Raw genomic sequence first — 26,885 nt, 5'->3', positions numbered from 1 at the left:
ATAGCCCACCAGGCTCCTCTGTCCAGAGAATTCTCCAGAATACTGGAGTGGGTAGCCAGTCTCTTCCTCCAGGGGATCTTCCCGACCCAGGGATCAAACCTGCATCTCCTCTGTCTTCTGCATTGCAGGCAGATTCTTTACCATCTGAGACACCAGGGAAGCCCATGCCATGTGGCAAAACCAAAAAAAAAAAAAAAAACAAACCAAAAAAAAAAATCAATACTTTTCAATTCTGCAGGTACTAAGCCCCCATCCTACTTCCCTGGTGGCTTAAACGGTAAAGAATCCACCTGCAATGTGGGAGAACTGGGTTCGATCCCTGGGTTGAGAAGATCCCCTGGAGGAGGGCATAGCAACCCACTCCAGTATTCTTGCCTAGAGAATCCCATGGGCAGAGGAGCCTGGAGGGCTGCAGTCCATGGGGTCCACAAAGAATCGGACACAACTAAATCGAGGAAGCACAGCACACAGCACAGGTACCAAGACCCCCGCCCAGGTAGAGGATGCTGGAGATTCCTGGAGCACCACCCTATGACCTCACCACCAACCAATCAGAGTCGGACACGACTGAGCAACTTCACTTTCTTTTTTCTTTCTAACCAATGAGAAGAAAGCCTGCACACAGCAGAAGATAAAGAAGACTCTGACCACCCCCCCCCCATGACTTTCCCTTTCATGGTCACTTTAGAGTTGGGCATGAATGTCATCACCCCAGGTTATCAACCTCTTGAATAGAGCAACCTTTCCTTTCCAACCACACTCATCTCTTACGTGGCTTTCAAGCAGCAAGCAGCCAAACTCAAGTTCAGTAACAAAAAAAACTCTGTATTTGGTTTTTGTCACTGGTTCCTGACCCAGAGCTCCTAAAACTCTTGGAATTTCCTGAGTTATAGTGTCTTTTGTCTTTCACAAGGAGCCTCTTAGAACAAACAGAAGTTTATGCTAATGAGGTAATTCAAGGTGAGTCCTTAGTTTCAGAGGGGCTGGTCAAGCTTAGAGGGGTGGACCTTTCAGCCCCACCCTCTGAAGTCAAAGGAGGAGAAAGGGGTTGGAAGTAGAGTTTAATCACCAGTGGCCAAAGATTTAATCAATCACGCCTATGTAGTAACACCACACAATGCCCCCACCGCTCTGCATAAAAGCCCCAAACGACAGGATTAGGAGAACTTCCAGGTCAAAGTGCTGGGAGGTGGCACACCTGGAGAGCTACTCCCTCAGACCTGCCGTTGGCACTTAATAGAGCTGACAGATGTGACCAACAGGAAATGCAGAAACAATGGAGTGTGGCTTCCAAAGCTAAGTCATAAAAAGACACAAAAACCCTCGCTGTATGGGCTCACAGATCCTGAGGAAAGCCAAATGCCATATCATGAAGACACCAAAGCAGGCCTATGACCAGGTCCACAGGACGCCTAGTGCCAACAACCAGCCATGTAACTAAGCCACCTGGGAACCGCCTCCTCCAGCCCCAGACAAGATTTCAGTGACTGCAGCTTCAGATGACATCTTGACTACACCCTCCCTGGGAGCCCCAGCACCAGAACTAAAGCTATCCTGATCCACAGAAACTGTATGAGAGAATAATGCTTACTATTATTTTATACTCTGGGTTTCTTGTTTGTTTTTGCTTTAAGAATTATATTCACAGTTGCAGTAACTACTGGTTCAGCAGAACAGTTTCTCCAATCAAGATTTTTATTTTAGAGCAGTTTTACATTTACAATAAAAGTGAGAAAAATTTACTGTTCCTTTTAGTTTTGAGGTAATTTTTTGTGTGTACCAACATATGAATGATAAAAACACCAATGGGTCTTAAAATGGAATGAAAAATTATATTACATGAACTTGTGTGTTTTCTTCTGGAAAAGAGTTCCATAAACTTCAAGAGATTCTCTAAAGGATTCAAGATCCAGAAGGAAAAAAAAAAGATTAAGAATCATTGCTTTAGACAATAAATAGTCAGTGCTTCCCTGGTGGCTCAGAGGTTAAAGCATCTGCCTCAAATGCGGGAGACCCAGGTTCGATCCCTGGGTCAGGAAGATACCCTGGAGAAGGAAATGGTAACCCACTCCAGTATTCTTGCCGGGATTCGACTAGGCGAATCCATTATTAGTCAGTGGGAAAGGGTATGTCCTTTCAGACTAGTTTGGACAGTTTCTGGTCACATAAACACATGATATAGCTTAACTAGTTTTTCAAGATACTGCTCATTCATGTTTGCTCCCACTTTTTCTTTTGTGCTGAGTCCTAGACAACCTGGCTAGGGGCGGTATGATTCAGGAGTTAGTGAGCAGGGAGGGGCGGCTACTGTGCCTGTGAAAGTCAGCTTCTCATGCATTTCTGGAACATGCCTGGGCTGAGAGACTCATGCCTCTAAGCACAGGATCTAATGTCTAAGTTCAAGACATGTAAGTGAGCGTGTCAAAGTGTCAGAAGGATCTAGCTCACCATCCCACATCTATTCCACTTGTGGGAATCCTCATATAATCCTCTGAGCTCGATCAGCACACAGCTTTTACAAATTCTACATGTGACTCAGCCACATATTTCTTTATCTGTAAAATGGGAATAATGTAATACAACATATATCCATCTCAGAGGTAATCCTAGAGATCAAATACTACTGTGAAAGTCACCAAATGAATATTTAAAAATTTCTTCTTGGTTCTATCAACATGAGATAGGTACCAATCCAAAAACAGGAAAAGTTTTTCTAAGTGCAAAACCATTAAAGAGAACATTAATGTTTGAATTTCAGTTAAAAATGTAAAACTGCACAGGCAGTAAATTTATGTTAAAAAGAAAAATACTGTACTTAGAAAAATGACCAAGCAAAACATTGATACTGGGCTGAATCTGAGTGGTGAATGATTTTTCCCCCTCTCTTTTCCTTTCCTCTATTTTACCATTTTTTAAAAATAAGCAAGTATTTGTTTTAAAATGAAGGTTAATGACAAAGATGATAAGCACTCTCGTGTGTCAGCCAGTATCCTAACTTCTTTGCATACATTATCTTATTTGATCCTCACAACTTTCATGATTTAACTTTGCTAATCTCAATATCTCTTGGCCTTATTTATCTATTTTTCAACTTTTCAAATAGGCTTCTCTTACCGCAGAGTGGGGGCTTTATAACAGGCGGGCTCACTCACCTAGCAGCAATGTGGGATCTTAGTTCCCCGACCAGAGATCGAATCTGCATCCCCAGTATTGGAAGGCAGATTCTTAACCACTGGACCATCAGTGAAGTCCTCCAAGGTGGATTTCATTATAGCCCCATTTACCAGGTGAGGAAATGGTCTTCCAGGTGAAATCACTTTCTCCATGACAAAGAACATGATTAATGGTTTTCTGAATCTGTGGTTCGTACTGAACATGCCTAGTGAATATCAGTGATAAGTGATGACAAACCACCCACTGAGCTTCCTTGCCAACTCGGTCCTGAAGACTAGGTCTCAGGTTAAAAATGCCAAACAAACTGACCATGGAGTGGAGACCATGCCTCCCAAGGACCTCACAGAACAGAAAGGCTCCCAAAACAGCAGTGAGGAAGGCCACTCCAATGACAAGGCTAGGGATTCCCACTTTCTGGCTTCAGTCAAGGAAGGATAAGAAGCCGCACAAGCTAAAAAGAATATCTGATCCCTTTCTGGACAGGGGACAGATAGACACAGAGCCTGGCCCTTACCAACAAGAGCCAGCACTTGCTGGGCCCTGATTACACAGTGAGCTATATGTATTACTTTTAATGCTCACAGCAACCCTATAGGTACATCCTCTTAGGGACTCACCATATAGAATCAGAACCTGAGGCAGGAGTTGGGGTAGGGGAGGGGTTATTGAAGCCAGGCTGCAGACACCTACACTATGGAAAACACCTTCACAAGGATGGTCAATGTCACTGCCCTCCAAGGGCGGCCTGACCAAGGTCCAAACATAGCGGAGCCACAGAGCCAGGACGGCTCACAGTTCAGCTTCCCTAGACCACCAGCATAAAGACCTGCATCCAGGTCCTTACTTTCATCAAAACATGCCTTGAAGCAGCCATCGACACCCACGTGATATGTGCAGTGGCACAATCCCGCAGCAGACCTGAAGCATGGAGCTACTTCTGGAATCTTCTCTGTCCCTGATCTCTCCAGCACAGGTAGTAGCTGTGAGACTCTGGCTGGTTACTTAACCTCTCTGAGCCTCAGCACCCTCACCTCTAAAGTAATATATTCTTCATAATGTTGCTGAAGGCATAAATGATTTAGTCCATTTAAGACCCTTAGTGCCTGGCCCATCGTAAGTGCTCAATATGCATTCAACCTGCATTTGTAGTAGTAACAGTAGTGTGTGCTAAGTCGCTTCAGTCGTGTCAGACTCTATGCGATGCTATGGACTATGGCCCTCCAGGCTCCTCTGTCCGTGGGGATTCTCCAGGCAAGAATACTGGAATGGGTTGCTGTGCCCTCTTCCAGGGGAGCATCCCAACCCGGCGATCAAAACAGTGCCTCTTACATCTCCTGCATTGGCAGGCCGGTTCTTTACCACTAGCGCCACCTGGGAAGCCCCAGTAGCAATAGCAGTCTGTGATATTAGCTCTTGCTGTGAACTAACCTCTCCCACATCATCACCACAGGTTCTGTTATCCAAACACACACACGTGGGCAAAGTCGATTCAGTGGTCTCCGACTCTGCAACCCCATGGACCATAGCCTGCCAGGCTCCTCTGTCCATGGGATTCTCCAGGCAAGAATACTAGAGTGGGTTGCCGTGCCCTCTTCCAGGGCATCTTCCCAACCCAGGGATGGAATTCACTTCTCTTATTTCTCCTGCATTGGCAGGCAGGTTCTTTACCACTAGCACCGCCTGGGAAGCCCTATCCAAACACAGCAGTCACAATATCTCCTGTCCCACATGCTCTTCTGCAACAAGACCGACAGATGAAATTTATCCCTTTCCCTTTGAATCTGGGCAGGTTTGTGACATGGTGTGACTTTCAAGGCTAGGTCATAAAAAGCGATGTGGCTTCCACTCTGCAACCTGAGGCCATCAAGGAAGAAGTCCTGAGGCTGCCATGCTGTGAGGGAGTCCAAGGTCCATGAAGAGGCCATGGGGAGGGTGCTCCAGTCCAGAGTCCCAGCAGGGTTCACGATCAACAGCCAGCACCACCAGCCAGGCAAGTGCAGGAACAATACTTCAAGGTGCCAGGGCTGAGCCTGGAGCCGCTGTGATCCCATCCTCAGGATCCTCTCAGCCCAGGCCCTAGACACTGTGGAGCAGAGAGAAGTCACTCCTGCTATGTCTGCCCAAATTTTCAACCCACAGACTCTGTGAGCATAATAAAGTGATTATTTTAAGTCACTGAGTTTTGGAACAACGTGTTACATGGCAAAGAAAACTAGAACTCTGCTACACTTTCAGCCGACACTTTCTGAATACCTATTACGAGAAGGGGACTAGCATGGAGATTGTGAAGGAGAGATGAAGAAGGCATAGTTTTATCCTAAGCTGACAGTCCCAAAAGAAAATAAATAAATAAACACTTTAAAAACAAACAAAAAACATAACTCCCCAAAGAAATACACATAACTAATTAATACTATACAACAGGCTGTGATGACAGTGAGGTGCCAAGTACAAGGTGAAGACCTCTCCAAAGGAGAGAAAGGAAGGCCAAAAAGGTTTTACAGAAGTAGTAACATAGGTCTTAAAGGAAGCAAGGAGGGGTACACGTCATGTGAAAACATCGCAATATGTCCCAGAATTAGCAAGAGGTGTGCCAAGGTCTCTTGGGTCACGCGACTGTGGGGCACATCAGAGCCAGGAGGGAAAAGGCCCTGAAAGGCACACGCATAGTCAAAGCCCTCCTCTGGGACAGTGGAAGCCGAGAAGAGGGAAGGAGGAGACAGATCAGATTTATGTTTCCGAATCATCAGCCAAGTGGCAGGTGGAGGACGGGGCAGAGGTCAAGGCTGGAAGCAGGGAGACCAAATTAAGAATCAGGTGAGACCAGACAAGGGCCTGACCTGGTGGTAAGTTCAAGGACAAAAATATCACTCATTTATTTCTTCGTTCTTTTTTTAATTGAAGTCCCCCAGTGGTACCTAAAAGAGATGTTCTAGAGACAATGATGAATAAATGTTAAATTATTGATGCCACTTCTTCTAAAGTGTGACTACCAGCTCCAGAACAAAGAGGGCTGCAAATGCAATGAATCACTTCATCCCAAACCAACTCTGATCTCTGTGACATCCGCACAGCTGAGCCTCTAGGCTGCCTCACATCCCAGGGCATTTAGCTAACAAGCCCCTGGTAGTCTGAGCTGTTGCCTAATTCACTCATTGCTAAATGTTGAAGCTGCCACCTTACAGGACTGCTAAACTATGACCTCAAAAGTTTTTTAAACATTCTAATACTTACTTGATTTAGACAAAACTTTAAAAAATTTTAGTTACAACATAACAAACCTTTAATCTCTTCTGATTACAAGATCTAACCCTGTTTTCCCCTCCTTTTCCCAGAGGTTGGTATTGCTAAGAATTAGAAATGGATCACTTCTGACTTTTTAAAAAATACTTAATAAAAATATATATAAAACCATTGAAAACGTACCCTATTGTTCAGCTTTTCACATAAGCATCATCATTCCATACAGAGACGTTCCTTAGTTTTCCTCAGCATTTTTGAGATTGAATGTAATTCTGGGTCTTCTTTTATATAGCTGTATATAGTATTCCATCACAAGCCTACACCATATTTTATTTATCCTCATATTGGTGGATATTTAGGGTGCTTTTTTTGGGGGGGAAGGGGGTTTCTTTTGTGTTTTTTTGCTTTGGCAATAACCAACAAACCCTTCTTTTTTTCACGTGCCTTCAACTCCTTGTCCTTTCCTCACCGGAATTTATGACATCCTCCAGCTCCTCTATCCTTGACTGTTTAAACAACAGGGAAGACATGGGTACTTCCAGGATGGCTCTTTCATCCCACGATGTGGTTGGCATGAGGACCAGCCCAAAAGACCACACCTCCCTGCTCTTCCACCTGGGCCCCCCCTCTCCCGTCATTCACCTCTTGCCAATACCCTCCACTCTTCTCCCTAAAAGGCAGGGATAATGCTCCAGAGTCTTACCCACCCCATAATATTCTTCACCTGTATCACCCCTCACCCCAACCTAAGGATGGCATGGAAACAACATCTGGAAGGACAGGCAACCAACGGGTAGCCCAGTAACCCTGCCAACCATGCCCATGGCTATGAGACAGATCCTCTCCCAGTTCCATCAGGGTTCAAGGCAGCAAACCCAATGGAAAATGGTTATAATTGAATATAAGTATCAGCATTTGCCTTCTGCTTTCCGGAGGGGAAAAAAATTTAAAAAATGGAATCATATTACTTGCCTGTAAATGCTCTCCCTGTAATTACCCTAGATCTACTGACCACTGTTTCCCTCCATCCGGTCTCAAAGATAACAGAAGTGGGCTGAGTGTCAGGCTGATTCTTTTTAATAACAAGGTGGCCTCATGGCACAACAGCCCCTGCCAAGTCCAGGGGCCTAGAAGCCATAAGCGTACCGTGACTGCTAGTAAAGGAGCATCACTCAGAACCAGTGGATGCCTTGGTCCTTCTCACAAGCCTACATCTCAGAACTGTGGCCACTGTTGCTATTTCAGGCTGCATTTTTGGACCAAAGGTGTTTCAGCTGCTCCAGATTCTGAGTCTGATTCAAGAGGTGTCTGCTGGGCTTCACAACAGTCTCTCTACTCTCCGCCACACCCTCCCCTCCCACAGAGCAGAATTATTTCTCCTCAGCCGCCCTCACACTCGGTCCTCCTGTCCTTCCTCCTGGAAGCCGGCAGGTCCCATCAGGAAGAGGACCACTGAGCCCAGGTCCTTCCTGAACCTCAATGGGCTTCTTTGGGAAGCATCAGGATGCAGCAGAGGGGAAGCAGAGGGCTTTCCCATAGGGCTTCCCTGGCGGCATCAGGAATAAGACATATTGTGAAGGGTTGGCCACAGCGTCAGGAAGCTCACAAGGGGGTCAGTCTGCCATGTCCCTTGACACCTGCCCTGCCTTCTGCCTCCCAGTGCCCCGGACTAGAAAGTGGGGGCTATCTCGCTGCCAAGGGGCACCCAGCTCTGAACCGGCGGTTTGCAGGGGACCTCCCACCAGTTTCCCACTCCGAGGCACAATCTGCCCCTGTAAGCCTCTTCATGCGCTATATGAATGCTCTTCTCAAGTCCACCCAAGGCCCCTGCCCCTAGCCTTCTCCTCCTCCAGGTCCCCTGGCCTCTCCAGGCCCCTAAACAGTGAGTGACTGTGTCACTATCGGTGCCGCCCTGCGCGGCGCTCAGCCATGAGAGATTTCTGTAAACATTACGGAGGTGTGAGTCGATGACTCCAGCAGGGCACTGGCTCCCAGTGTCCACTTCTCCAAGGTTAGGAGAAGCCCTGAACAGTTGGTTCCGGAGGTTCCCAAGCAGTGTCCCATGGAGAAGGGCGGGCAGCTTTGGGAGCTGGGCTGTCTGCACAGGACGTGAAGGGCAGCAGCAGAGATGATCATCCTCCTGGACCACAACCACCTCCGACACACGTGGGCCGCCTGTTAGGGTAATCACAGGAAGCTGAGCCCATTCAACTACCTCAAGTGTGTCAGGGGAGTGTGTCAGGGGGGTACCACGCAGAGTGGAGGTTCAGAGCACCCCGAGAGTATGATCGCAGCACAGCTAAGCCTTGGAGGGCCCAGGACTGAAAAACTTGTGTGACTCAGGCCCTGTCCTCAGGACAGCTCCACTCCACGTTTCAAGGAGGTGCTTCCTATCCTTGGCCTCAGTTTCTGGGCTCCAAAAACACAGCCTACAGGTACCTACTATTGCTGCTGCACTCACTGGCAGCTCCCCGCCATGCCTCTTGATGCAAATTCCCCAGCAGCAACCTCAATGGCTGATCAACTCTTAACCAGCCCTCCCAAACTGCAGGTTTGAACATCAATCATGACACACACGGCCTTCCCAGGTGGCACCAGTGGTAAAGAACCCGCCTGCCAATACAGGAGATGCAAAAGATGCGGGTTCAATCCCTGGGTCAGGAAGATCCCCTGGAGGAGGGCATGACAACCCATTCCAGTATTCTTGCCTGGAGAATCCCACGGACAGAAGAGCTTGGCAGGCTCTTCGTAAAGAGCCAGACACAACTGAAGCAACTTTGCACGCATGTACGTGCGCATGACACACATTTTCATCCCACCCAGGTCCACTAGGATTGACCAGATACAATCTGCACTCCATAACCTGGCACATAACTACTCAGAGCAGCAAGGTCCACGCAGGGAAGGGAACACCCTCTGCTTTAAGTGTGAATTACTGCAACTAGCACACTAATAAAGCAGCGAAATCTACACTCAACTAAAAATTCAGAGTTAAGCGCATTGACATGGCTTCTGGGGATTCCCTCTCCACCCCCCCACCCTCCGCACCAGTTACATAGAATATCAATTTGTGGCCACGCCCCCTGTCTCAGCTTTAATTTTCCTTGGTGGTGGTTCAGTCACTAGCTCTTTGCCCTCCTCTGTGGGCAGCCCTGGGGTTGCATATTGTTCCCAATTCAATTAGAGGAACATGAGTGGAGCAGGACTGTGAACAGGTGGTGGGCAGTGAGCCCTACTTGTTCTTAATGGGGGCACAGATGCATAAGACAGAACTGTGACAGTGGAGGTTAATTCTGTAACAGCCCTAAACAAAGAACTGAGGAGAAGGAACATAGACACGTTACTGGAATGTGGAGGGCTATGCAGGCAGAGTGCAAGTCCCTTCCAAGAGGTAGATAAACAGCGCAACACACCCTGGGGCATTCCCAGAAGTTGGAACAGGCCTACCTAGAGACTGGGTTAATTACAGCACTTCCCCATGTGGTGAAATATTATGCAGTCATTAAAAATCACAGAGAAAAATAATGATGGATGTCAACACTGTTGAAGGCTCATTACCAAGTTACAGGAGGAAAAGGCTCTAAAAAGGTTTGAAAGTATTTTTGTAAAGAAAAACACCCCCACACTCCAACACACATGGGTGGGGAAAGTTCTGAGCTGACACACAGGAAAATGCTAGAAGGCAAGAGGGTAACAAATGACTGTTTTCTCTGCACTTAGTGGGGTTTCCTAACCATTCTGTGCTCTGCATGGATTATGGTTATAATGAGGACAAATGGTCCTAAGTCATTGCTCATATCACCTTCCTCCTCATTGTCCAAGAAAGCAGTCAAGAGGGGTGAACATTTTAATGTAGGCAGGCCAGAAACTGTGTAAGTTGTGGGGGTGGGGGGGTAGGGCTGGGGGTTGCTGTAAAATAGGGGAAAGGGCTGAGATAGAAACTACTGCCAAAATGCGCTGGGGCCAGACTGGTGGTGTGAGCTGCGTCACGTGGTTAATCGGTTGCCTTCTATGTGAGCTATGTTCTGCTCAAGGGCCTGGTTGAACAGGTTTGACCTCATCTCCTTTTTTTCGAAAGCTGTTTAGTCACTGCCCTAAAACTCCTTACTTTCCAAGTTATTAAACTTTCCATTTCAGGTTAATCTGTCGAACGTTATCTCTTCTGCTTCTTCCAACAAGACGCCTCTGTGCAGCATTAACAGATACCATGAGCCTTGATGACAAATTTATCCTTCCAGGGTACAGAGAAGGTACCTGAGTGACAGATAGTTGGAGAAATCCTGAGAAAGAAGTTCAGGCATTAACATGCAGGCAGCCACTGTGACACAGGGCTGTTTTTTAATCCCTACTGAACGCAGTAGGTGCACCCTCCAAGGCTCTGGAGAAACTTGGGAGGAACAAGATCTGGGTTCTGAAGATTTGCTGAAAGTGAAGTGAACGTGTTAGCCACTCAGTCGTTTCTGACTCTTTGCAACCCTGTGGACTGTACACCAGGCTCCTCTGTCCATGGAATTCTCCAGGCAAGAATACTGGAGTGGGTGCCATTCCCTCCTCCAGGGGATCTTCTCAACCTAGGGACTGAACCTGAGTCTCCTGCACTGCAGACAGATTTCTTTCCTGTCTGAGCCGCCAGGGAAGCCCAAACACTTGCTGAGGCTCCCACAAAGTGAGGAGGGCTCACACACCTTTGCCCTATGGTGGCAAACCCAGCCCTCCTTCGATAAGGAGCCCTGGGCACATTCTCCAAATAGGGACAAGATGAGAAGCCCACTCTGAGAGGAGACAGAAATACAAGGTAAGGATGAGACTCATCCTGAAACTGAGGCTTCCTCCCCGCTGTCAACAGAAGTGGACAAGCAGGACTGAGTCCCTGCTCAGCTCCAGGCACTCACCAAATGTGCCCCATACCAACTTTTCTCCAGGTGTCAGCTCATTTCAACTTTACAGCCACCTCATGAGAGACGTGTACTGTCCCCATTTCACAGATGAGGTGACCAAACTGAGGCTCAGAGAAATTTGGCGTCAGTGGACGCAGAGCCAGCTTTCTTATTCATTCCACAAATGTGGATGGTGCTCTTCTTTGTCAGGCACTGTGCAGACCCTAACCCCCAGTCTAGGAGGGGGAGACAGATGCATACACGCAGGCTGCAATATGCTTGAGGGGCTGTCAAGGACGTTTGGAGGACATGGGGGAAGGGTCCCTTCTAACCAGGGGAAGTCAGGAAAGGCTTCAGAGAAGGAGTTCCCTTGAGCCAGGTTTTCATTAAGAGGAGTGGGCATCTCTGCTGGCTGAGGGCCGGAGGACCTATCGCAGGACCTCAGCACAGAGCAGCCCGTATTGTGCGCAGACCTCCAGGAGAGAGCCGGAGGGGCCAGAGTGATGCAGCAGTTGGTCGCTGACAGGTGAGGAGGAACCTGAGGGGCAAAGGAAGCCCAAGAGGAAGCAGCAGAAAGGCGGGGGTCAGGGTGTGGCTGGATGCCATGCTAAAGAGACGTTGGCCCATGGACCACAGGCAATGGGGAGGGGTGTAAGTAAGAGAAAACCAATCAATCTATCTTCTGAATCATATCTCAGGAAGATGGTCCTGGCGAAGATTCCAGCAGTGATCCAGATGACAGCAGCTGAGGTCCCAGCTAGAGCAGAGCACGGGGGGTGGAGGAGGGGTGGTCTGGCAGGAAAACTTCTAAGGAAATGACGTCAGGAGTCAAGAGTGCACAAGGATGTCTAGGGAGCCGTCCAGAACAACCCCTGTAATCTTAGGCAACTGGGTGGGTATGCAGAATGGGGACAGAGGAGGGGTAGGCTTAGGGGGGACATGGATGATGTCATCGTTGGACAGAGAATTTATCCTTGGGCCCATCCAGCTCTCCAGACCACCCCATCATGTACAGCTAGAAATCATCTCCTCCAGCCAGCCCCTGGCAGGACAGAGGGAGCGAAGACCAGTCACATAGCTGATGGATGGCGAGCACTCAGACAGGAGGGGCCTATTAAGCCATAAGAAACCAGCGATCAATTGGAGAAAGCTGCCAGAAGACAGTGAATTCCGGGCTGCTCCCAAATACTTGGCATTCCATCCTCAACATCTCCAACAGCTGCAGACCCCACAGCTCCCAAAGGGGGCATCATCACCACAAAGGTCAAGATGTAGCAGAAGTCAACAAGGGTAGAGCCTGCTCCTGGAAAGCAGTCAAGGGCTCTAGACTCACACAACCTAATCAAGGAAGGAATGATTAATAGAGAGAGGAAAGACAACCAACATTCAAAATAGAAAGCGATCCCAGTAACATAGGCTCTGATGATATAGCTGTGAAGGTTACCACTTGGCTAGAACCGCACATGGAGAAAATCAGAAAACACTGGCCATCCCCAAAGGTCTCCAGCCCACCTGGTGCTGATAACTGGAGTAAGCAGCTGCCTTTTGCGGTGGCCGGATGAGCCAAGGATCTGGCGTGGCGGTGGGCAGGGGCTGTCAGCACCTCTTAGCACAGCGGACTGTCGTTGCACGGTGACATATCCCCCAGGACTGAAACAGCATCTCAGAAACCACTTTCAAGATCACTGTGGAATAACTTACCACACAATGTGACAAGTGAGGAGCCCTTGCAGGTGGAGAAGAGAACAAACCCAGAAGGCAACAAATGGGCATGTGGATGCTGAAGGATTAGTTTTTAATCCTGCCCAGCAATCCTTTTTCAGCCATATATTTCTGTTTTCCCAAAGTTAGGAAGGACTTTAAAGGAAATCCATCCTCCAGGGAGGGAAGAGAGATGGTACTCATTAATGCAGAGCCATCCTTGTCTGACACGATTAACTGACCACACCTGCAGAGCCCAGAGAACAGGCCCCAGTGCATGAGGGTGGGGGGGCAGGGGACATTTGGAGAGCAAGGACCTACATAAATCCTGTTTTCATAGAACCTCCAAGCAAATCCAGAAAAAACAAAGAGCTACAGTGAGTAACAGGTGAGGCAACGGATAGAAAGGGGCTTTGAGAAAGTTCTAACTCCTGGTGGGTAGGGACCGTGCCATTAGTGTGTTTACAGAATATTTGATTCGCTTGTTAAGGCAAAATTCCAGAAGTATGAGGCCCTGGGAGCAGAGAGGAGCGTTTCTTCACTGCAGCTCTCCTTGACAGGCTCATTGTAAAGTAATGAATTTTGTGGACACTCAGAGAGAAAAAATAGCCTCAAACGCTCCGGATCGATGCTGCGCACTGCAGAGACACAGCCTTGGGTTTCTATCAGCTGCGTCTCGGCCCTGTGCAGAGTTCAGTGGCAACCTGTCCCTTTGAAACTAGGCTAAGGAGCAGTCAGCCCCAGGCCTGCACACAGCATCAAATGTCTCCATGCGCAAATCATCTGGAATACCCCAGGTTCAAGCATTTTTGTCCAGAGCTGGGCCAGGAACTCCCCACTGCCGGCTCCAGGGAACTGAGAGGTCTCAGCAAGTGACCATCCCCACCAGGAAGTAGAGCAGAGTTGGTCTGGGTTTTTTGGTTTGTTTTGTGGGGAAAGCAACTTTAGATAATATTTTAGCTTCCTCTCTAGTGCTAAATTCCCTATATGCAGAAAAAAAAATTTTTTTTAATTTTAAGCCCAAACAAACACAAAAGGGAAAACACCTAGACAATCCCAAAAGTCCCTTTGTGTGTGTGTGTGTGTGTGATATAGTTTTATTAAAGTACAAAAGAGATAGAGAAAGCTTCTGACACAGACATCAGAAAGGGGCAGGAAGAGTGCCCCTGCTAGTCTTTGGCCAGATGATACACAGCTACTAGCAGGCTGCTGATTAGAGGAAGGAAATGTCTCAAAACTCAGAGACTGGCACCAGGCCCCTCACCCACATCATGCACTGAGATAACATTGGCACAGGTGAGTTGTCCTGGCCATAAACCATAAACGATCAACATGAATCTTGAAGAAAGACAGGTTTCCAAGCAAAAACATAGTCTCATTAACATAGCTTAAGAGAACATTTGCATGTGTAAAACACACTGGTTTGTCAAGTCAGTTCTGAGTCTTAGGCGGAACTGACTTGAAGAAAGACAGAGTCTAGGGTAAATACATAGTTCATTAACATAGCTTAAGCATTGGTTAGCTCAAGGTTTTTTTTTTTTTTAGTTCTACCACTTTATTGCTACCAACCCATCTCCCTCCACCCTGGTGCACACATGCCCAGTCATGTAACCCCATGGACTGCAGCCCGCCAGGCTCCTCTGTCCATGGACTTTTCCAGGCAAGAATACTGGAGTGGGTTGCCATTTCCTTTGCCACCAAACGTCCCTTTTCAGACTGTATAATCTTGTGATACAAAAATCCAAAGCCCCAGGACCCCCCCTAATTATATATTTTCCCCCTTTCAAGAAATTTTACATGTAAATGATAGAACTGAACAAAATATCTGAATCACTATCTTAGGAGTAAAAGAACACTTAGAAACCACACAAAGCAGAAATGAAGCCACCATGAAAGGAATCTGACTTAAATTAGAAGCAACATTTAAAATTATAGGTTCAGAAAAGCCTGAACAAAATTCAGGGCTGAGGTCAGCCCTGAATCTGCAGGCCCTGACTTCTTGTGAAGGTGGGGGGATTGGTCTGGAGAGGAGGTGCCGGCTCGTGAAGCGCCGCCCTCTCTACCCCATTCCTTGCTATGGAAGCTGAAATGGACGCCAGGGAGCAGAAGTCTGCAGTCAGCATCACGGCAGCAACTCAGAGACAATAGTTTCTGAAGAATACCTATGAAACCAGTCACAGCTATAGTTTTTCCACTAGTCATGTACAGATGTGAGAGCTGGACCACAAAGAAGGCTGAGTGCCGAAGAATTGATGTTTTTGAACTGTGGTGCTGTAGAAGACTCTTGAGAGTCCCTTGGACTGCAAGGAGATCCAACCAGTCCATCCTAAAGGAAATCAGTCCTGAATATTCATTGGAAGGACTGATGCTGAAGCTGAAGCTCCAATACTCTGGCCACCTGATGCGAAGAGCCAACTCAGTGGAAAAGACCCTGATGCTGGGAAAGATTGAAGGCAGGAGGAGAAGAGGGCGACAGAGGATGAGGTGGTTGGATAGCACCAACAACTTAATGCACGTGAGTTTGAGCAAACTCAGGGAGGTGGTGAAGGACAGGGAAGCCTGGCATGTTGCAGTCAATGGGGTCGCAAAGAGTCAGACACGACTGAGCGACTGAACAATGTGAAACCTAACATCAGTGACCTCAGCAGGGATGGGATGAGAAGCAGACTATTTTCACAGTCTACCTCCTAAGCCATCCTTTTTAATTAATTGGGTGGTTGTGTTACCTATTCAAAAATAAACCAAGAAAAATGCACGTCGTACCAAAATAAAATAGGAAAACAATTTTTAAAAGAGACAACGATAATTTAAAACTTGTCCTAATGAAATGTCATTTCGAAAGCTAAGGGGGAAATGGGGCAAGGGGAGGGGGATGCAGAGGGCTGGAGCTAGTGAAGAAAACAACTGATAAGCAAGAGCCATATGTCCTGGCCAAACCCACTGCTCTCCTGTCCTCACTGCTCATATCTGCCTCGGAGTCCCCACAGCAAGACCAGCTGTGCACCCAGAACATCTGGTTCTCCTCCTCCACCCCTGCCCACATCTCCATCATTGGCTGCATCCCCTCCTGCCCCCTGCCCAGAGACTCAGGTCGCCCACCCGGATTGTGCCCCCCAGTCCCCACTGCTCATCATCACACCATCAGGGAGTTCATCTGTTCCAGGAGCACTTGAGCTCAGGCGTTCTTTCCCAAAGTTGTCTGCAACACGATCTCCCATCCCACCAGCTCTGCTCACGTGACTTCGACACTGTTCCCATAAAGAGATGGGATCTGTGTTTCTTCCCCTTGAATCTGGCTGTGCTTATGACTGTGGCTTATGACTGCACCCCCTGGAGAAGGAAATGGCTACCCACTCCAGTATTCTTGCCTGGAAAGTTTCATGGACAGAGGGGCCTGGCGGGCTACGGTCCAGGGGGTCCCAAAGAGTTAGACACGACTGAGCATGTACACACGCACGCAAGACTGTGGCAGCAGTGACCCTGTGTGACTTCATCTGGAGCTCTGAGAGCCACATAAGCAGCCTGACTGCTGAGCACCCCGTCTTGAGGATCCCAAGCTAGCACCCAGAAGTGACTCCATAAAAACAATTAGATGGTAGCCCTGCCATTCCAGGTCAATACTGGCTCAGTCCCAGCCACTGGCTGACCACCACCCCATGAAAGAACCAAGATTCAGCCACCAGCCAAGCCCTTCCTGGAGTCCTGAGCTACAGACAATTCCTGAAAGAGAATAAAATAACTTTTAAGACACTGAGATGGGATGACTAATTACAAAGCACTAGATAACTGATAACCTACCTCTAACAGCGGAATCCCAAAGACCCATCTCAAACTCACTTTAGGTTCCCACTTCTTACTGATTCTAATGCACTGAGCTTGACTGAGCCCTTGAGCTTCCAGTTCCCAAAATTTGTTTAAATAAATTCATTGTGCCTGCCCATAACATCTAGTCCTCCAAAACTGTCCCACTGATGTCTGCCTTCCTAAGTTCTCTACCTGGCATTGAGGAGTCCAGGCTCTCCATCTCTCGTTTAATTTCACCCCCACTCATGGAACTGTCCCTAAACTCTGTATCCATAGGAGTTCTTAGACCCGATCCTTCCTCGCCTCTCTGCACCCACGTCTACGTCCACTTTCCCAGGCCCTTTCCCGGGGCTGCATCAGCCACCTCCCTACCCCTCATCGTTCCCACCTCCCCACACACAGGGCAGGAAGGACGATTTTGTTTGCTTTACACCCGCGATCTTCCAGAAAAGACTCCAGGCAGCTTGAGCACCAAGAATTCTCATCCTCAAACACAGGGATGACCGTTCCCTTTGGGGGGAACTGAAGCAGTCTACCCCCAGCGTTCCAAGAATCAAATGAACACCCTCTGCTTATGGGTCCCTGGCCTCCACCCACCACACGGAGCTCAACTTGGAGAGATTCCAAGGCTCCTCCTCTGGAATGGCCTTTTCTCTCCCCCACACCCTACCAACTCCAGGTCACACTTGGAGGCCCAGCTCATTTGTCATCGCTGCTGGGAAGCCCTCCTCACCCCCTTGGGTTGTCAGTCACCTTCTCCCCGCATGGTGCCTGCCCAGCACCAGCGTCTATCTCTGCACTCACCCACCTCGCAGACTCAGAGCACCTTAAATCAGGGCCTCACTTTAACCCATCTCCCAGTTACTGCTTATGGGCTAAATCTATGGGTTCTTCTCCAGGAGCATCCTCTCTGCAGCTCCCCTCCTCACAGGGGCTGACATCACCCCGCACCCACTCTGAGGCCTCCCTCAGCCTCTCCTTGAACAAAGCGGGACTCCTCGTGCGGCTGAAAGCCCCACTCCACAGCCACCTGTCCTGGGAAGAATGCCCCATCCCAGGTTCACGATTCCTCCCATGCTCAAAGGCATCTCTAGAAGCATCTGTGCAGCTGGCCAAGCCTTCGCAGCTTGATCTTCACACACTTCTCAGTCAGCCCTAGTTCCCCTTTAGGCTTCAAGCACATCAGTGGGAGGACTGGTCACAACCTTCCCCAGCTCAGAACAGTTTTCCCCGCACATGGTTCTTATGCCTGGAGAAAACGCTGCTCTCCAGTAACATCAGTGAAACGGATGGTGATGTTCTTAGCGTGCTAGGTCTTACACTAGAAAAAGCATTAATACTGCTAAGTCCCCAGGTTCGAGAATGGTGTGTGTTAGTTGCTCAGGCATGTTTGACTCTCTGCATCCCCCTGGACTGTAGCCTGCCAAGCTCCTCTGTCCATGGGATTTCCCAGGCAAGAACACTGGAGTGGGTTGCCATTCTCTTCTCCAGGGGATCTCCCTGACCCAGGGATCAAACCCAGGTCTCCAGTATCGTAGGCAGATTCTTTACCATCTGAGTTACCTGGGAAGCCCTTTGAGAATGATGCCTGACACTTAACAGGAGCTCAAAATTATTAGCTGAATGAATGAAAGAAGGACCAGTCAACCGGCTCAGCCCTGACATGAAGCAGCCCTGGTCTGTCAGGCCCCTCCACACCAGGCACTGAAACCCTAGAGGTTGTGCAGCTCCCCTAAGGTCACGAGCAAGCCACTGAGGGAAACTGGAACCCCCGACTCTTGGCTGCCAGCACATGGCCCTCCTTCTGCCCAAGTGGGTAGCGTCCTCGCCACCCACCCCTTCCACATTCCAAAGACAGCGTCTCCACAAGAAGTTCTGGATAGTATCCAGGAGTATTTTTCTTCCTGGCTTTAAAACAAATTGTGACAAATGGCTCTGCAGATCTACTGGGCCGTGAAGCCAAGCAGATGGGACTGCAATTCACACTATTAACTTAAATTCCACTTGATGCTAATTTCAAATTAGGGCATTTTATCTAGAAATTATAAAAAGCACTTTGGGGGGGGGTGTACTTGTAAATAAATTTGCCAGCAGATTCGTTTACAAATCTAGTTGCTCCTGGCCACCCTCAGTGATCACAGATTTTTTTTCCCCACTCCCCCTTACTCTCCTCCACCAAAAAGTCCTGACTCACGTAAACAAAGAGAGATTCTTGGGGTCCACTGGTCTAATCATCCACCTAAACTTGACTCCTTGTGTCTGCAGACCCTCTCCTGGCAGAGACACGTCACCACTGATAGCAGCCCAGGCGGGAAAGTTCTACTGGAAAGTTCTTTACTTTGAACTGAAAGTGGGCTCCAGGATCCTGGACAAGCCCAGTCTATCACTCATCCACTCAATGGGTGAGCACATTCTAGGCACCAGACACTGAAGCAGGAACTGAAGCTACAAAGAGACGCGCAGAATAATCCTGACCCTCAAGGAGCTTGCCACCTAGAAACTCCAGCTTCTCGAATCCAAGGCTGAATAGCTGGTGACCTTTTGTGGCCATGCATGACATGGATTTGGTCTCTTTCCCTGTTTCTTACAAACAGGCTCCAGTTCACCTCTGTCCCACCAAGGGTGTGGCCCAGAACTTCATTTCTGACACGTGGTCTGACCAGCACAGGGCATGTAGACTACCATACCCCAGTTCTAGACACCACATTTCCTTTAGTTGCAGATAAGACGGCTATGTTTGGTGGCCACATCACATGGTTGATGCCTGCCAGCATCAACCCTCCATCCTTCCCACAGCCTCTCACTCCCACACTTGGGCTGCTGGATTCAAAACCTTGCAAGTATCTCTGTCCATCCTACTGGGATTCAGCCCATCAGCCCATCTCCTCCTTCATGATCAAGACACACACTTGCTGTCCTTTCTTGTTTTAAAGTCATATACATAACTTTAGGGAGGGGGGATCAGGATGGGGAATACATGTAACTCCATGGCTGATTCATGTCAATGTATGACAAAACCCACTACAATATTGTAAAGTAATTAGCCTCCAACTAATAAAAATAAATGAAAAAAAAAAGAAAAAATAAATAAATAAATAAAGTCATATACATAACTTTAAATCATTTGGAAGAGTATGACCTCTATCTTCATCAAAATAGACTAGAATAATGCAGAAAGGTCTAGGACAGAATCCTACAATACCTAACCCAGCTAGAGAACTCTGACGATGATGCTTGGGAATATTATTTCCCCGCTTCTGTCTTGCCTGTAAGTATATGAGATCATGGTGCCTCTTGCTGGCATCCACAGTAGGTATTAGCAATAAATACACTAATTTGATGCCAAATTCTAAGCCATTCCACACCTGGTGGCTCAGACAGTAAAGAATTTGGCTGCAATGCAGGAGACCCAGGTTGGATCCCTCGTCAGAAAGATCCCCTGGAAACAGAAATGGCAATCCACTCTAGTATTCCTGCCTGGAGAATTCCATGGACAGAGGAGCCTGGCGGGCTACAGTCCACGAGGTTGCAGAGTCGGACACGACTTAGCGACTAACACTTTCACACTTCCACACATATTAAAAGTAAAAATAAAGTTTAAAAAATGTTCTCGTTGCTATCTTCCCTTTTTTTGTGGCTTCCTGCAGAGCAACTGGTGAGAAATCTCAGCGCTAGGCTGCAGCTCGCCCTGCCCTCCTCCACCCCTTCACCTGAGCCCTGTCCCTTCCTCGCCAGAACCTCTCCAGTTCCTCCACCACCGTTACCAGCCTGATCCACCTGTCTTCTCTTCAATCTGAAAGCTCTTTAGCAAATTTTAAAACTTGTCTTCTTACTGCCACTCTCCCCCTCTGCCCCAGGTAGTCCATTGCCATTTAAGTCCCCTGCAGCAGTTTTCTGCCATTCGCATAATGGCCCACCACTTGGCCCATCCCTTCAAGTCCAAACTCCTCCTTTTGGTCCTCAAGGCTTCCAAATTCTGGCCCCTCTCCCCCGTCTATCTAATCTCTGACTCCCACCAGCCCTTCCAAAATTTGCCTTTTCCCCCCAGTCTGCTATCAGTCATTCACACCTGTCTGCTACTAGCCATTTGGTGTTGCCTCCAATGTTTTCCATTTTCCAGTGTTGAAGAGCTAAACAATAAGGGAAAAAGAAAGAGGAAGAAGGGAAGAGAGAAGAGGAAGAGTGAAAAGAAAGTGAAGAAAAGAAGAAAGCAGAAAAACAATGACCACACCACCCTGCCAGGCCGGCTATAAATGCCTAGCACACAGCACAACACCGCGCCCTGACAACAACAGGAGGCAGCTGCCGTCCTCATCCTCATTTGCAGATGAGAGTGGCACTGAGAGGTTAAGTGATCTGCCCAGGGCAAACATGGAGTCTGTATCTGGAACCACTCCACATGCATGATAAGTGTGGGAGATAAGCGTGGAATTAAGCACCACCCAGACAAGGAGCCAACTGTGCAGGTGCTGGGGGAGGCGGGGTCAGTCTAGAGAGTCAGGGAGGGTGTCCCACAGAGGTCACCTGGATCTGAGTCTTGGGAAGCAGGAGTCGGGCAGGCAGCCCAGGAACAGGTATGGGGCGGTACTTATGCCATGTGAGAAGCCAGGGCACGTGCAAAGCCAGAGGACAAGGGATGAGTTCACCGAGAGGGCTGGTGAGGGCTCTGACTGGAAGCAGGGCTGAACGGAGGTGGCTAGTGAGCAGAGATGAAGATGAGGTGAAGGGACCAGATCTGAAGAAGTCTGTCTAGCTGTAGTGGGTGCATGCTCAGTCACATCCAACTCTTTTGCAACCCCATGGATTGTAGCCCACCAGGCTCCTCTGTCGATGGCATTTCCCAGGCAAGAATACTACAGTGTGTTGCCATTTCCTTCTCCAGGGGATCTTCCTGACCCAGGGATCAAACTCTGCTCCTGCATAGCAGGCAGATTCTTTACCACTGAGCCACCCAGGAAGCCCCTTGTCTCGCTATAGACGGGCCCTTAATCCTGTGACCCATCAGATCAACCACTTCTCTTCCCATTATCTAAACCCTCCCCCTCCGAGGGCCTGTGAGCCCTACTCCAGTGCAAACCAGGTGTAGAGACAGGTATTAACCAAATGCAGGCTTTGTAGGACCAGTCCCCATACCGGCAAGGCAGGATGCCCTCCTCAGCCTCTCTCTCACACTGTCCTCACCTTCTCCAACAGAAGTCAAATCCTTAGGGCTTCATTACTTGGCTTTTTCTAACTATCAATAGAAGCATCTGGAAAATACATGGAGTCGTGGACTTCTAGAAATCCATTAAATTTAGGGGGCAATCTGTGATCTAGTATCACTAAATGACAAAGGAAATAAGCATTTTCTCAGGATTGGACAAGTGTGTTTAGCTTCAGTTTAGACGCTGACAACATCAGGTGACACAATGACCATCTCAGGCTCATCAGACGAAAAACAATTAAATTCAATTTTTGAATGAGGAAGTATTTAAAACATATAGAAAATACAGAGAATAATAAATACCTGTACACAAAAAAGACTGTCAAATCCTCACATTCTGCCTCACTGGCTTTAGATTTTTCTTTCAAGAAAGAAGGCATTAGAGACGCTGATCAAGTCCCTGATTTCACTCCCTTCCCAATTCTGTTACCCCCACCAACTCCAGAAATAACACCCTGAACTTGGTATTTATCACTCTCATGCATTTTTATGCTCTTACTATATATGCATGTATCCAAAAACATAGTTTTGGCATGATTTAAAACTTTTAAAATGGCATCACACTGTAAGCACTCTTTTGCATCTTTCTTACTCGGCAAAACATTTTTGAGAGTGATCCTTGTTGACATATGTCACTCTAGTGAATTCATTCTGATTGCAGCAGATCATAGATCACTGTAAGAATATTCATCATATGTATCACAAATTTTAAATTCATTTTTCTGCTGATGAACTCTTCAAAGCTTTCCAACATTTCACAGCAGTAAATGTTCCTGTAAATGTTTGTCTAGAGGTATCATCAGTCACAGGAGACTTGGCCCAAATGGCTCTGCAACACTGGGGCACCAATTTCACATCCTCAAGGTCAGTGTTTAAGTATTCTTTCTGTATCTTCCTCAACTCCTGCTATTGTTCATCTATTACACTATCACCAATCTGACAGGGATGAAATGTTATCTCCTTGCTATTCTGCAAATTAATTTTAAATGAGAAAATAATAGGATTGATGCTGAAGCTGAAGCTCCAATACTTTGGCTATCTGATGCAAAAAGCCGACTCATTGGAAAAGACTGATGCTGGGAAAGATTGAGGGCAAGAGGAAAAGGAGGCAAAAGGATGAGATGGTTGGATGCCATCACTGACTCAACGGATATAAGTCTGAGCTAACTCCGGGAGACAGTGAAGGACAGGGAAGCCTGGCGTGCTGCAGTTCATGTGGTCGCAAAGAGCTGGACATGACAGAGACTGAACAAAAACAACAACATAACTAATAAATGCAGCTCAGTGGGCAAGAATTTTCCACAACATATGGGAATAGAATGTGTGATCCTTGGATTTTCTGGAAAATAATACAGGAAGGATAGGGAAGTGAGAGAGGGTACAAATAAAACAAGATTGGCCATAAGCTGGTAATTGTTAGAACTGGGTGATGGGTGTGTAGGGGTTCATTATCCTATTTCTTCCACTTTAGTCTATATCTGAAATTTTCCACAATAAAAAATTAAAATACAGAAAAGCAGTCACAGCATCCAGAGCAAAGAAAATGTGAAGAAGAGGTGCCTCTGTGACAGTGGACGGAAGGCAGCCTTCAGAAAGGGCAGAGCCTGGAGCTGCAGGGAGCAGAGGACAAAGGGAAGCTGGAGAGGGGCTTTCAATCGTGTTGTGATTCAAGTCAGGAACATTACTTATGAAATTAGTGTTTTTGATGACCCTTCACAAATAATAAAATGTTATTACCTAATAAAATGTTATCATATTTTATTTTATTTTATTTTATTTTGAAGGAAACAACCTTTATTTCAGGTACATGAAAATGTCATTTCCTCTTTCTGATACTCAGAGGTTAAGTGACAGGACAACTGAGGGTATGGACTTTGGAGTCAGAAATACCTATAAAATGTTATCAGATTTTACATGTATGATTGATACAATGAGGACCATTCAAAAATCACTCAAGTTTTTGTTTCACGAAATTTTACTCTCAGCTATAGAACATTTGTTTTCATACTCCCAAATGTGTTGTTTAACATGTGAAAACTGATTAAATGATGTAACGGGTTAAATGATGTGACCTGTTACATCATTTAAAAAAAATTTTTTTAATGAAAAAAAATTGGCTTTTAAGTCTAGAATGACTTCAGTAAGGATAAGAGGTCATACTGCATGTCTTTGAGAGAAACTGCAATCATGATGAATCATATGAGAGCTCTGGATGCCTCCAAGCAGGTAAACTTGAGTCCCTATGCTTAAGGGGCAAAGGGTCCAGGTAAGAGAACTGGTCAGCATGCCTAAGATGTAAAAGATAAACCCCAAAGAAACACAGAGTGGGATTCTTGACCAAGCAAAATTTGACCAGAGAACTAAACATTCTTATCACACAGGAAGAGGCAGATTAGCTCAACTGGATTAAGGAAATGTGGAAAAGGAAAAGCCTCAACCAGAGGTACAGCCAGTGGTTCAGAACCGGGACTCAGGGTATCTGAAGCATCTTGAATGGCAGGAGGTGGCCATGGCAGGCACGGGGCAGAGGCCCCACTGCGGTGTCATCAATCACAGCACCAACCAGGCCTCGGGAGCCCAGGCTGGCAGGTGTCAGCAGGGGGCCCCCAGGGCCACCTGCCAGCAAGCCCAGGGCAAAACCTGCTTCGCCAAGTCATTTCCAAGTTCCTCTGCAAGTTGCTGCCTGAAATCATCTGACCTTGGTGGAACCTGTGTCTCCCACATGTCTCCACTCGCAGTCCTCACTCCCTCACTTCTGCCCCTGAAGCAATTATTCATGAACCACAGGGATCTGCCAGCCAGTAGCCAAGGCTGGGGGTCCAGAAAGCACAGTGTGAACAGTGAGAGGGGCCGAGGCTGTGGCGCCAGCTCCTCTGCCGAGGCAATGTGCTCCAGGGCCCACCGTCCGGTCCCATCCCCTCCTTTACAGAAGAGGAAGCTGAGGTCAACCTGTCCAAGGTCCCTTGACCAGTTCCCAACAACAGGGCTTAGTGAAGCCAGATTCCCAGATCAGGGCTCTCATCTCTCCCACAGCGCCTCCCTCACTTTTCTCTTTTTTTTGGCCACGTGGCATGGGGATCTAGTTCCCCAACCAAGACTTCCCTGTAGTTCAGACGGTAAAGAATCTGCCTGTAACCTAGGAGACCTGAGTTTGATCCCTGAGTTGGGAAGATCCTCTGGAAAAAGGAGTGGCAAGCCACTCCAGTACTCTTGCCTGGAGAATCCCACGGACAGAGGATCTTGGCAGGCTACACAGTTGGACACCAACTGAGAGACTAACACTACTAATCAGGGATCAAAACGGTGCCCCCTGAAATGGAAGCAAGGAGTCTTAACCACTGGACCACCAGGGAAGTTCTGCATCTCCCCCTTTAAAAGCATCCTCCTGGTGCTGGAATCCTGGCGTTGGTGCTGCTCACACCCAGGGTCACTGAGGTCTCATCTGGATGGACACTCATGGCAGCACCTTCAGAGGCCTTGACTCACTCCCCTGCAGTTCTTTGTGTCCTTGACTCCAGGCTGATTGTCAATAGCTGTCTTCTCTTTTGTGCACCTATTCCTGCCCATCTAAGGGAGCAAGCAGCAAATTCCCAGGCCTGGTGCTTGGACCCTGACCATTCTCAGCAGACATTGCCTGGCAGCCTGCCCCAGGAGCACCCATCCATTCCTGGTCCTCCTGAAGGTGCCAGGAAACAATCAGATCTAAGAAAGGGGAAGAGGAGGGGGCCCAGGCCAGGTCATGGTTGTTAAGAAGGGCCTTCACGTACTCAGGAGGCTTCCCCATGGGCATCAAAATCCCCAGGCAACAGGGATGCTATTCCTACTCCACTACGAGGAAGCTGAGGGCTAAGGGCTCAAGGATTCACCCAAGGTCATCAAATCAGCAGGAGTCAGGGAAAGGGCAACAGCCAGGGCTTCCCACTCCGAGGGCAGGGCTCTTTCTGGCCCTGCAGGCAGGTTCACCAGTGGGCTCTGATCTCCCCAGACTTGTGACCCCGATTCACAAGGGCATGTGCTACAGGACAAACAGCCACACGTTCTCACTCCGGATACCACTGCTTTAGAAAGGATGACCCGTGCTTCCTTCCATGGACCCCTACCATGAACACTGTTCAGGGCATGTTGCCACAAATAAAGTAAAAAAGTAACACCCAACCACAGGTCCTCAAACTCCTCCTCTCCATCTCCCCTGGAGGTCACATCGGCACAAACTGCACCCGCCTCTACTGTTTACCGGCTTGGTCAAAACCTCAGCACGTAACAAGAAGACAGTCCAGGAGCCTGCAGTCACTAGACTCCTGCTCAGGAGCGCCCTGAGCGAGCCCCAGTCCTGAGATGCCTATGAAGTTGCAGCCCCCTCACAGCCACCTGGGCCCCAGCAGACGGCCCACCAGAGCTGAGCCTGCCCACGGCTCTCAGTGGCTTCTGCTCCAGCACTGGCCTGGAGCCATCCTCCTGGGGCCATGGTGGCCAGGGAACTGAGCAGTACAGGTGTGGAATGTTCCAGTGTCCACACTGCCAGGGGGTCCCAATTACAGCAGGGGGAGTCCACAGGTGACTCTTAGTTGTTAACCAGGTGAGGTCCAAGGGGAAAGTGAGCAGATGTCCATGAGGCATGGGGCTGTCAGAGGAGAAGGCTGCCCTGATTGGCTGGAGGGCACCTTGGGAAAACCTCTCCAGCATCAACTGGAAACCTCTCCAGGCATCCCCTCTTACAAGGGCAGGCTCAGGACTCATTAATGTGACTAACAGGCACTAACACCTCAGCAGCAAGTGACCCTACGGGATAACCAGAAAGGCCAAGAGGTACCAACGTACAAAATCAAATGTATCAGGTCCCCTTCACACTCTGCTCATGGGAATGTGAGATGCGCATCACTTTG

At 48.0% G+C, this 26,885-nt stretch overlaps 1 protein-coding gene and 1 non-coding gene across 5 annotated transcripts in view; one reads left to right on the top strand and one right to left on the bottom strand.

Annotated features, from left to right (window-relative positions):
• IGSF3 (immunoglobulin superfamily member 3) overlaps positions 1–26,885 on the bottom strand; it is a 111,458-nt gene that overhangs the window by 59,438 nt on the left and 25,135 nt on the right. The gene's annotated exons all lie outside the window — the stretch shown is intronic.
• Positions 1,968–2,040, top strand: TRNAL-CAA. The gene has a single exon. It is a non-coding gene; the product is annotated as a tRNA-Leu (tRNA).

This window comes from Cervus elaphus, chromosome 20 (assembly GCF_910594005.1).
Source record: "Cervus elaphus chromosome 20, mCerEla1.1, whole genome shotgun sequence".
Classification (NCBI taxonomy): domain Eukaryota; kingdom Metazoa; phylum Chordata; class Mammalia; order Artiodactyla; family Cervidae; genus Cervus; species Cervus elaphus.
Note: the sequence above shows the minus strand (reverse complement) of the source record. Positions and strands in the feature narration are given on the sequence as shown.